Raw genomic sequence first — 13,317 nt, forward strand, 5'->3', positions numbered from 1 at the left:
ATGGTAAGAAACAGGCCCATAAACAGCGGAGGGGCATTGAGGGCCCTGCTCTTCTCTTCTCTCCAACTATGAAATATTTAAATGTGAATTTATAAAAAGTTAGGAATATAAGATCGACGATATTTCAAGTTCGTAAAAATTTCAATTTTGTCCTTGCATGAATGAGTTTGTTGTGTAGAAAGGAAAGCCTAAGATGTTTGTATTCTGCATTATTGGGTAGGTTCAGTTTTATAACCATTGATGCGAGGCTACCAGACGTCTCACTTAGATAGGACAGTCCATTCTGTTTAATTCCTGTAGACTTCATTTGAACTGCAGTCGTGGAGGAGTGTTTAGCACAGCATGCTCTGATGCCAGGAGTTCCGGGTTTGAATCCCGCCCTGGGCATAGGTGTTCTTTGTGAGTGTGTTTTTCAACAATTTCATCATATTATACCTCATCCTCATTGTTGCGATTAGACAAAGTTGGTTGAAAAGCAACGCAAAATAACATAATCCAATCAACCTCACAGCATTTCTGATTTTCTGCTTGTTCCATACATTCGGATTACAATCTTCCCCTTAAATTAGTCATTGGTAAGGGTCTTATAGCATTATAACATACATATTAAAGATAAAACATGAATGCAGGACTAATATCAAATAAGTATACCCATACACACACACTTTCGGATTTGGTCCCTCGCTCAAAAATATCCTGAGTACAGGCCTGGGAATTACTCATTCTGACATCAGATATCCACGACTAAAGTGTCTACATGACAATAACGTTTCTATTCTGCTTTTCGGTTTGTTCTTGGGCAAGTGTAGTTTGTAATATCACTCAAAACATATTTTTAATGCGATATTTTACATGACCCCTAATTGTTTTCAGCAGTCTATAAATATATTGGTAGAAACAATGAATATTGTTTCTAAGAAATAAAACTTTTATATCCACAATTGTAACAGAACAATATAAGAAAAATGCCAACTTAAGACGAACTTTTCCATATTCTTGCAATAATAAGGCAACTATATTGTGAAACGATTCAGAAATGAATGCAATAATGCACATTGTTTGCACACAATGAAATGTTTCTAAGCAACAGAAAGAACCAATGATTTATTTATAAAACGAAGGACTTGGCTTAAAAATTCAGTGTTCCTCGGGGTTCCTTGGATTTAAGACACTTGCGTAAGTAATCAAATATCAGTATGTAGTGTGTAATATGAACTCTAAGGAAATTTATACCCAATGCAATTCTTAAGTATCTGCTATATGCAGTGCTAATATTTAGTGGCAATGGTTGGAGAGTTTGCAGTTGTAGATTATCCAGCCTGCATTTAGTAGGTTCTGTTGGACCATTGATAGTTTGTCCCTTATTTTACCCGATATGGGATTTGAGAGATTTTGTTATTTTCGTGCATCTGGGAGGATAGTTGTATGGATTGCATTCAGAAAATGTAGTGGTGTTTGTCACATGTGCGCGTGTAAAGGATGAGACAGTTGGATGGATCGGCATTTGCAGAATCTTCAAATGACCCATTCAGCAGAACAACCAGGAGCACTGATTCTTCTGCTCATTTTTGAAGATCATTCAAAACGAGTTGACGGTCAGGTGTTCGTTCTCCTGTGTTGATTGCTGCTGGTGAGGTTCTTTGTCACGGTGAGAGTGAGATTGGTTGGATGTGCAGAGCACATTACTTCCAACACCGTACCAATGGTCCTCTTAGGCCCTCGATGTTCCTACTCTCAAGTTAGCTCGTGCCCGAGTTAGAAGACTAGGGAGTAAGATATCAGGTGGTTCCCAGGTGTTGAATCCGTTGGTGGGATTTGAGGGGACGGGAGGTGGTTTGTGGGTGGATGGTGAGAATGTGAGGTGGGAGGGCTCTCATTTAGTGGCAATGGTTGGAGAGTTTGCAGTTGTAGATTATCCAGCCTGCATTTAGTAGGTTCTGTTGGACCATCGATAGTTTGCCCCTTATTTTACCCGATATTGGATTTGAGAGATTTTGTTATTTTCGTGCATCTGGGAGGATAGTTGGATGGATTGCATTCAGAAAATGCAGTGGCGCTTGTCACATGTGCGCGTGTAAAGGATGAGACAGTTGGATGGATCGGCATTTGCAGAATCTTCAAATGACCCATTCAGCAGAACAACCAGGAGCACTGATTGTTCTGCTCATTTTTGAAGATCATTCAAAACGAGTTGACGGTCAGGTGTTCGTTCTCCTGTGTTGATTGCTGCTGGTGAGGTTCTTTGTCACGGTGAGAGTGAGATTGGTTGGATGTGCAGAGCACATTACTTCCAACACCGTACCAATGGTCCTCTTGGGCCCTCGATGTTCCTACTCTCAAGTTAGCTCGTGCCCGAGTTAGAAGACTAGGGAGTAAGATATCAGGTGGTTCCCAGGTGTTGAATCCGTTGGTGGGATTTGAGGGGACGGGAGGTGGTTAGTGGGTGGATGGTGAGAATGTGAGGTGGGAGGGCTCTCATTTAGTGGCAATGGTTGGAGAGTTTGCAGTTGTAGATTATCCAGCCTGCATTTAGTAGGTTCTGTTGGACCATCGATAGTTTGCCCCTTATTTTACCCGATATAGGATTTGAGAGATTTTGTTATTTTCGTGCATCTGGGAGGATAGTTGGATGGATTGCATTCAGAAAATGTAGTGGCGCTTGTCACATGTGCGCGTGTAAAGGATGAGACAGTTGGATGGATCGGCATTTGCAGAATCTTCAAATGACCCATTCAGCAGAACAACCAGAAGCACTGATTCTTCTGCTCATTTTTGAAGATCATTCAAAACGAGTTGACGGTCAGGTGTTCGTTTTCCTGTGTTGATTGCTGCTGGTGAGGTTCTTTGTCACGGTGAGAGTGAGATTGGTTGGATGTGCAGAGCACATTACTTCCAACACCGTACCAATGGTCCTCTTGGGCCCTCGATGTTCCTACTCTCAAGTTAGCTCGTGCCCGAGTTAGTAGACTAGGGAGTAAGATATCAGGTGGTTCCCAGGTGTTGAATCCGTTGGTGGGATTTGAGGGGACGGGAGGTGGTTAGTGGGTGGATGGTGAGAATGTGAGGTGGGAGGGCTCTCATTTAGTGGCAATGGTTGGAGAGTTTGCAGTTGTAGTTTATCCAGCCTGCATTTATTAGGTTCTGTTGGACCATCGATAGTTTGCCCCTTATTTTAACCGATATAGGATTTGAGAGATTTTGTTATTTTCGTGCATCTGGGAGGATAGTTGGATGGATTGCATTCAGAAAATGTAGTGGTGCTTGTCACATGTGCGCATGTAAAGGATGAGACAGTTGGATGGATCGGCATTTGCAGAATCTTCAAATGACCCATTCAGCAGAACAACCAGGAGCACTGATTCTTCTGCTCATTTTTGAAGATCATTCAAAACGAGTTGACGGTCAGGTGTTCGTTCTCCTGTGTTGATTGCTGCTGGTGAGGTTCTTTGTCACGGTGAGAGTGAGATTGGTTGGATGTGCAGAGCACATTACTTCCAACACCGTACCAATGGTCCTCTTGGGCCCTCGATGTTCCTACTCTCAAGTTAGCTCGTGACCGAGTTAGAAGACTAGGGAGTAAGATATCAGGTGGTTCCCAGGTGTTGAATCCGTTGGTGGGATTTGAGGGGACGGGAGGTGGTTAGTGGGTGGATGGTAAGAATGTGAGGTGGGAGGGCTCTCATTTAGTGGCAATGGTTGGAGAGTTTGCAGTTGTAGATTATCCAGCCTGCATTTAGTAGGTTCTGTTGGACCATCGATAGTTTGCCCCTTATTTTACCCGATATAGGATTTGAGAGATTTTGTTATTTTCGTGCATCTGGGAGGATAGTTGGATGGATTGCATTCAGAAAATGTAGTGGTGCTTGTCACATGTGCGCGTGTAAAGGATGAGACAGTTGGATGGATCGGCATTTGCAGAATGTTCAAATGACCCATTCAGCAGAACAACCAGGAGCACTGATTCTTCTGCTCATTTTTGAAGATCATTCAAAACGAGTTGACGGTCAGGTGTTCGTTCTCCTGTGTTGATTGCTGCTGGTGAGGTTCTTTGTCACGGTGAGAGTGAGATTGGTTGGATGTGCAGAGCACATTACTTCCAACACCGTACCAATGGTCCTCTTGGGCCCTCGATGTTCCTACTCCCAAGTTAGCTCGTGCCCGAGTTAGAAGACTAGGGAGTAAGATATCAGGTGGTTCCCAGGTGTTGAATCCGTTGGTGGGATTTGAGGGGACGGGAGGTGGTTAGTGGGTGGATGGTGAGAATGTGAGGTGGGAGGGCTCTCATTTAGTGGCAATGGTTGGAGAGTTTGCAGTTGTAGATTATCCACCCTGCATTTAGTAGGTTCTGTTGAACCATCGATAGTTTGCCCCTTATTTTACCCGATATAGGATTTGAGAGATTTTGTTATTTTCGTGCATCTGGGAGGATAGTTGGATGGATTGCATTCAGAAAATGTAGTGGCGCTTGTCACATGTGCGCCTGTAAAGGATGAGACAGTTGGATGGATCGGCATTTGCAGAATCTTCAAATGACCCATTCAGCAGAACAACAAGAAGCACTGATTCTTCTGCTCATTTTTGAAGATCATTCAAAACGAGTTGACGGTCAGGTGTTCGTTTTCCTGTGTTGATTGCTGCTGGTGAGGTTCTTTGTCACGGTGAGAGTGAGATTGGTTGGATGTGCAGAGCACATTACTTCCAACACCGTACCAATGGTCCTCTTGGGCCCTCGATGTTCCTACTCTCAAGTTAGCTCGTGCCCGAGTTAGAAGACTAGGGAGTAAGATATCAGGTGGTTCCCAGGTGTTGAATCCGTTGGTGGGATTTGAGGGGACGGGAGGTGGTTAGTGGGTGGATGGTGAGAATGTGAGGTGGGAGGGCTCTCATTTAGTGGCAATGGTTGGAGAGTTTGCAGTTGTAGATTATCCAGCCTGCATTTAGTAGGTTCTGTTGGACCATTGATAGTTTGCCCCTTATTTTACCCGATATAGGATTTGAGAGATTTTGTTATTTTCGTGCACCTGGGAGGATAGTTGGATGGATTGCATTCAGAAAATGTAGTGGTGCTTGTCACATGTGCGCGTGTAAAGGATGAGACAGTTGGATGGATCGGCATTTGCAGAATCTTCAAATGACCCATTCAGCAGAACAACCAGGAGCACTGATTCTTCTGCTCATTTTTGAAGATCATTCAAAACGAGTTGACGGTCAGGTGTTCGTTCTCCTGTGTTGATTGCTGCTGGTGAGGTTCTTTGTCACGGTGAGAGTGAGATTGGTTGGATGTGCAGAGCACATTACTTCCAACACCGTACCAATGGTCCTCTTGGGCCCTCGATGTTCCTACTCTCAAGTTAGCTCGTGCCCGAGTTAGAAGACTAGGGAGTAAGATATCAGGTGGTTCCCAGGTGTTGAATCCGTTGGTGGGATTTGAGGGGACGGGAGGTGGTTAGTGGGTGGATGGTGAGAATGTGAGGTGGGAGGGCTCTCATTTAGTGGCAATGGTTGGAGAGTTTGCAGTTGCAGATTATCCAGCCTGCATTTAGTAGGTTCTGTTGGACCAATGATAGTTTGCCCCTTATTTTACCCGATATAGGATTTGAGAGATTTTGTTATTTTCGTGCATCTGGGAGGATAGTTGGATGGATTGCATTCAGAAAATGTAGTGGTGCTTGTCACAATTGCGCGTGTAAAGGATGAGACAGTTGGATGGATCGGCATTTGCAGAATCTTCAAATGACCCATTCAGCAGAACAATCAGGAGCACTGATTCTTCTGCTCATTTTTGAAGATCATTCAAAACGAGTTGACGGTCAGGTGTTCGTTCTCCTGTGTTGATTGCTGCTGGTGAGGTTCTTTGTCACGGTGAGAGTGAGATTGGTTGGATGTGCAGAGCACATTACTTCCAACACCGTACCAATGGTCCTCTTGGGCCCTCGATGTTCCTACTCTCAAGTTAGCTCGTGCCCGAGTTAGAAGACTAGGGAGTAAGATATCAGGTGGTTCCCAGGTGTTGAATCCGTTGGTGGGATTTGAGGGGACGGGAGGTGGTTAGTGGGTGGATGGTGAGAATGTGAGGTGGGAGGGCTCTCATTTAGTGGCAATGGTTGGAGAGTTTGCAGTTGTAGATTATCCAGCCTGCATTTTGTAGGTTCTGTTGGACCATCGATAGTTTGCCCCTTATTTTACCCGATATAGGTTTGAGAGATTTTGTTATTTTCGTGCATCTGGGAGGATAATTGGATGGATTGCATTCAGAAAATGTAGTGGTGCTTGTCACATGCGCGCGTGTAAAGGATGAGAGAGTTGGATTGATTAATATTTGAAGAATCTTCAAATGTTACCTGATATAGGATTTAGAGTGAGGTCCGTGGAAGCCCACTTTCCCCCGCTCTAGAAGGTCTGGTCATAACACGCCTTTTTGTCAATCCTTGTGTTTACAACCTCGGCAGGGATCTGTGACATCATCAGCATGACACTCTCTGTGTGTTTGCGATTTTCAGCACTGTAAAGCATGCAACGCTCTTGATTTGAAGAGTAAAAACACATACTGAAGAGTATCGCAAAACAACTTACACAGAATACATGAAAGTAATGGTGTATAGAAGAATTAGAAGTATGTAAAAGCATAAACTTATCCACGGCTAGTGGTGGAAAGAACTGGAAGAGCAGCAGTTCTAGGTCCATTGTTTTTGTTTCATTTGCTCTGTATTACTTCCACCTAGATCCGAAACTATAGCGACTATTTTATATCCAGCTACCCCAACAATTGATATAATATGAAACAACAAAGCCTTGGTCATAGCCGTATCAAAGTTATAGTATACTGGATGTTTCCATTCACCTTTCATTCCTCTAAGCATTGCAAGCTGAACATTTCTATGGGGACCCAAACTCTGTCATTTTCACTGTCGTAGCACACTCGTCCGTTAACATTCATTTCATCAAACAACAGGACACTTAGTTTTTCCACTTCAGTTATACACTGTCCCTGCTGTTTCATAATATTCAAAACTGGTGCAAGAATTCCCAGTGGGAGTCTCAATTTCTGCACCCAGCGTCGAAGTGTTGCAATGCTGGGTAATGGAATTCCGACAAATAATTACCGTTCTGGCTCCCAGAATGGGTTAACATAATTTCAAATGCGTATAATCTCATCAACAATATTGTAGTACCATGGTTTTTCTTGTGCAGTTTTGCATTGTATTTTGTATATTTCATATAATAAACAGAAAAGAGGAAAAGGCTAGGGTAGCATTAAATTCAGAAAAATGGTTTATTTTAAGGCACCAGGACACTAAGCGTATACCCTTCAATGTATGCTTCGGGGGTTCTCCACCCTTTTCTTTCTTTTTCTCATTTAAAAAAAAACACAGCAGATTACTGGATCTTCCACAGCATTACACTTCTAATCACAATCTATGGTAAGAAACAGGCCCATACCCAGCGGAGGGGCCATGAGGTCCCTGCTCTACTCTTCTCTCGAACTATGAAATATTTAAATGTGAATTTATAAAAAGTTAGGAAATTAAGATCGACGATATTTCACGTTCGTAAAAATTTCAATTTTGTCCTTGCATGAATGAGTTTGTTGTGTAGAAAGGAAAGCCTAAGATGTTTGTATTCTGCATTATTGGGTAGGTTCAGTTTTATAACCATTGATGCGAGGCTACCAGACGTCTCACTTAGATAGGACAGTCCATTCTGTTTAATTCCTGTAGACTTCATTTGAACTGCAGTCGTGGAGGAGTGTTTAGCACAGCATGCTCTGATGCCAGGGGTTCCGTTTTTGAATCCCGCCCTGGGCATAGGTGTTCTTTGTGAGTGTGTTTTTCAACAATTTCATCATATTATACCTCATCCTCATTGTTGCGATTAGACAAAGTTGGTTGAAAAGCAACGCAAAATAACATAATCCAATCAACCTCACAGCATTTCTGATTTTCTGTTTGTTCCATATATTCGGATTACAATTTTCCCCTTAAATTAGTCATTGGTACGGGTCTTATAGCATTATAACATACATATTAAAGATAAAACATGAATGCGAGACTAATATCAGATAAGTATACCCATACACACACACTTTCGGATTTGGTCCCTCGCTCAAAAAAATCCTGAGTACAGGCCTGGGAATTACTCATTCTGACATCAGATATCCACGACTAAAGTGTCTACATGACAATAACATTTCTATTCTGCTTTTCGGTTTGTTCTTGGGCAAGTGTAGTTTGTAATATCACTCAAAACATATTTTTAATGCGATATTTTACATGACCCCTAATTGTTTGGGCAGTCTATAAATATATTGGTAGAAACAATGAATATTGTTTCTAAGAAATAAAACTTTTATATCCACAATTGTAACAGAACAATATAAGAAAAATGCCAACTTAAGACGAACTTTTCCATATTCTTGCAATAATAAGGCAACTATATTGTGAAACGATTCAGAAATGAATGCAATAATGCACATTGTTTGCACACAATGAAATGTTTCTAAGCAACAGAAAGAACCAATGATTTATTTATAAAACGAAGGACTTGGCTTAAAAATTCAGTGTTCCTCGGGGTTCCTTGGATTTAAGACACTTGCGTAAGTAATCAAATATCAGTATGTAGTGTGTAATATGAACTCTAAGGAAATTTATACCCAATGCAATTCTTAAGTATCTGCCATATGCAGTGCTAATATTTAGTGGCAATGGTTGGAGAGTTTGCAGTTGTAGATTATCCAGCCTGCATTTAGTAGGTTCTGTTGGACCATCGATAGTTTGCCCCTTTATTTTACCCGATATAGGATTTGAGAGATTTTGTTATTTTCGTGCATCTGGGAGGATAGTTGGATGGATTGCATTCAGAAAATGTAGTGGTGCTTGTCACATGTGCGCGTGTAAAGGATGAGACAGTTGGATGGATCGGCATTTGCAGAATGTTCAAATGACCCATTCAGCAGAACAACCAGGAGCACTGATTCTTCTGCTCATTTTTGAAGATCATTCAAAACGAGTTGACGGTCAGGTGTTCGTTCTCCTGTGTTGATTGCTGCTGGTGAGGTTCTTTGTCACGGTGAGAGTAAGATTGGTTGGATGTGCAGAGCACATTACTTCCAACACCGTACCAATGGTCCTCTTGGGCCCTCGATGTTCCTACTCTCAAGTTAGCTCGTGCCCGAGTTAGAAGACTAGGGAGTAAGATATCAGGTGGTTCCCAGGTGTTGAATCCGTTGGTGGGATTTGAGGGGACGGGAGGTGGTTAGTGGGTGGATGGTGAGAATGTGAGGTGGGAGGGCTCTCATTTAGTGGCAATGGTTGGAGAGTTTGCAGTTGTAGATTATCCAGCCTGCATTTAGTAGGTTCTGTTGGACCATCGATAGTTTGCCCCTTTATTTTACCCGATATAGGATTTGAGAGATTTTGTTATTTTCGTGCATCTGGGAGGATAGTTGGATGGATTGCATTCAGAAAATGTAGTGGTGCTTGTCACATGTGCGCGTGTAAGGGATGAGACAGTTCGATGGATCGGCATTTGCAGAATCTTCAAATGACCCATTCAGCAGAACAACCAGGAGCACTGATTCTTCTGCTCATTTTTGAAGATCATTCAAAACGAGTTGACGGTCAGGTGTTCGTTCTCCTGTGTTGATTGCTGCTGGTGAGGTTCTTTGTCACGGTGAAAGTGAGATTGGTTGGATGTGCAGAGCACATTACTTCCAACACCGTACCAATGGTCCTCTTGGGCCCTCGATGTTCCTACTCTCAAGTTAGCTCGTGCCCGAGTTAGAAGACTAGGGAGTAAGATATCAGGTGGTTCCCAGGTGTTGAATCCGTTGGTGGGATTTGAGGGGACGGGAGGTGGTTAGTGGGTGGATGGTGAGAATGTGAGGTGGGAGGGCTCTTATTTAGTGGCAATGGTTGGAGAGTTTGCAGTTGTAGATTATCCAGCCTGCATTTAGAAGGTTCTGTTGGACCATCGATAGTTTGCCCCTTATTTTACCCGATATAGGTTTGAGAGATTTTGTTATTTTCGTGCATCTGGGAGGATAGTTGGATGGATTGCATTCAGAAAATGTAGTGGTGCTTGTCACATGCGCGCGTGTAAAGGATGAGACAGTTGGATTGATTAATATTTGAAGAATCTTCAAATGTTACCTGATATAGGATTTAGAGTAAGGTCCGTGGAAGCCCACTTTCCCCCGCTCTAGAAGGTCTGGTCATAACACGCCTTTTTGTCAATCCTTGTGTTTACAACCTCGGCAGGGATCTGTGACATCATCAGCATGACACTCTCTGTGTGTTTGCTATTTTCAGCACTGTAAAGCATGCAACGCTCTTGATTTGAAGAGTAAAAACACATACTGAAGAGCATCGCAAAACAACTTACACAGAATACATGAAAGTAATGGTGTATAGAAGAATTATAAGTATGTAAAAGCATAAACTTATCCACGGCTAGTGGTGGAAAGAACTGGAAGAGCAGCAGCTCTAGGTCCATTGTTTTTGTTTCATTTGCTTTGTATTACTTCCACCTAGATCCGAAACTATAGCGACTATTTTATATCCAGCTACCCCAACAATTGATATAATATGAAACAACAAAGCCTTGGTCATAGCCGTATCAAAGTTATAGTATACTGGATGTTTCCATTCACCTTTCATTCCTCTAAGCATTGCAAGCTGAACATTTCTATGGGGACCCAAAACTCTGTCATTTTCACTGTCGTAGCACACTCGTCCGTTATTATTCATTTCATCAAACAACTGGACAATTAGTTTTTCCACTTCAGTTATACACTGTCCCTGCTGTTTCATAATATTCAAAACTGGTGCAAGAATTCCCAATGGGAGTCTCAATTTTTGCACCCAGCGTCGAAGTGTTGCAATGCTGGGTAATGGAATTCCGACAAATAATTACCGTTCTGGCTCCCAGAATGGGTTAACATAATTTCAAATGCGTATAATCTCATCAACAATATTGTAGTACCATGGTTTTTATTGTGCAGTTTTGCATTGTATTTTGTATATTTCAAATAATAAACAGAAAAGAGGAAAAGGCTGGGGTAGCATTAAATTCAGAAAAATGGTTTATTTTAAGGCACCAGGACACTAAGCGTATACCCTTCAATGTATGCTTCGGGGGTTCTCCACCCTTTTCTTTCTTTTTCTCATTTAAAAAAAAAACACAGCAGATTACTGGATCTTCCACAGCATTACACTTCTAATCACAATCTATGGTAAGAAACAGGCCCATACCCAGCGGAGGGGCCATGAGGGCCCTGCTCTACTCTTCTCTCGAACTATGAAATATTTAAATGTGAATTTATAAAAAGTTAGGAAATTAAGATCGACGATATTTCACGTTCGTAAAAATTTCAATTTTGTCCTTGCATGAATGAGTTTGTTGTGTAGAAAGGAAAGCCTAAGATGTTTGTATTCTGCATTATTGGGTAGGTTCAGTTTTATAACCATTGATGCGAGGCTACCAGACGTCTCACTTAGATAGGACAGTCCATTCTGTTTAATTCCTGTAGACTTCATTTGAACTGCAGTCGTGGAGGAGTGTTTAGCACAGCATGCTCTGATGCCAGGGGTTCCGTTTTTGAATCCCGCCCTGGGCATAGGTGTTCTTTGTGAGTGTGTTTTTCAACAATTTCATCATATTATACCTCATCCTCATTGTTGCGATTAGACAAAGTTGGTTGAAAAGCAACGCAAAATAACATAATCCAATCAACCTCACAGCATTTCTGATTTTCTGTTTGTTCCATACATTCGGATTACAATCTTCCCCTTAAATTAGTCATTGGTACGGGTCTTATAGCATTATAACATACATATTAAAGATAAAACATGAATGCAGGACTAATATCAGATAAGTATACCACTACTATGGTGTTGCCTTGAGGACATTTTTCAAAATATGTTTTATATATTTCAAAAATCACCAAAAACATAAAGAGAAATATTCAAAATCAAGGTAAAAAGTATTAAAAAAATAAAATGAAAATTTTGTTATATTTTGTCACTTTCTAGAGCAGTACAAAAAATAACCAAAAACATAAAGAGAAATATCCAAAATCAGGACAAAAATTTAAAAAAAAAACAAGCTAAAAATTCTGGCCGATGAGGACACTTTTCAAAATATGTCTTATATAAGATAAAAATCACCAAAAATATAAAGAGAAATATGCAAAATCAAGGTAAAAGTGTTAAAAAAACAAGGTAAAAATTTTGCTATATTTTTGTCACTTTCTAGAGCAGGCGCCAATAAACGTAAAGTAAAAACCCAAAATCAGGGCAAAAAGTGTTAAAAAAACAAGGTAAAAATTCTGCTATATTTTTGTTATTTTCTGGAGAATTTTTATTTTTGGAGGAAACCGAAATATAAATGGCGTTGTTTATTATTGTATATTATCTGATTCCGCTTTGATCTTATTATGCATACAGCCATTTGTTACACATATCCGATAAAAAAAGTAATTAATTCATGCTTACAGTCACAACAAAAGCATTCTTGTCCATCATATTTTATATAGTGTTTCTCAATTTCTGAGACGGTGTCTGACTGATTTATTACAATTACACTCTCTACGTGAATTTTATTCTCTTCATCATATCCACCAGTAATCTTATAAGGGATACGATGCTGTTTTAGATATTTTCTGTTAGTTCATGGTTTAACAAATTCAATGTCATGCTTTGTTTGCTTATCAAAGAGCTCTTTCTTACCTTTATATATAATTTTAAATTTATCGTCAACAAGTTCTTTTATCAATTCATTAGTAAAGGTTTTGCCATATCGATCTGGTAAAAACAATTTGTTTTTGTTATCTAATGTAACGCGTGCTTTTAGACCATGCATTGTATTTACAATTTCACCATTGGTGATTTCATACGGTTTACCTATTTCTAAATCTTGCATCTTGATATACTCGAACGACGAATTTAACATTTTTTCTAATGATTTAGCGCCTAGGTATTTGTGTGATGACTGATTCATTTATAAGATAAAAAATATATAAATAATAAATGTACAAGTTTATTTTATTTAATATCCATAAGGAATCGTGTCAATAACACCATCTTGTTCTGGTAAGATCACCCGTTTATCGTATTCCAATTTAAATTTTTTTTAAGACCACTAAAAAACCTCTTATGAGGAAACCTCACCAGAGACTAACTCCCTTAGTTAGGTTTTTTGAAAGCTGATTAACTTACGAGACTTTACGCCCACGCCAGAGGTTTCAGCTGTGCGCACACAGGTTTAGGGAGAACTTAATCTCTCGCCAGTGACCTTCATTTACTCATTACTTGATTAACT

This window comes from Lepisma saccharinum, chromosome 29 (assembly GCF_977018435.1).
Source record: "Lepisma saccharinum chromosome 29, izLepSacc3.1, whole genome shotgun sequence".
NCBI classification, from domain to species: Eukaryota; Metazoa; Arthropoda; class Insecta; order Zygentoma; family Lepismatidae; genus Lepisma; species Lepisma saccharinum.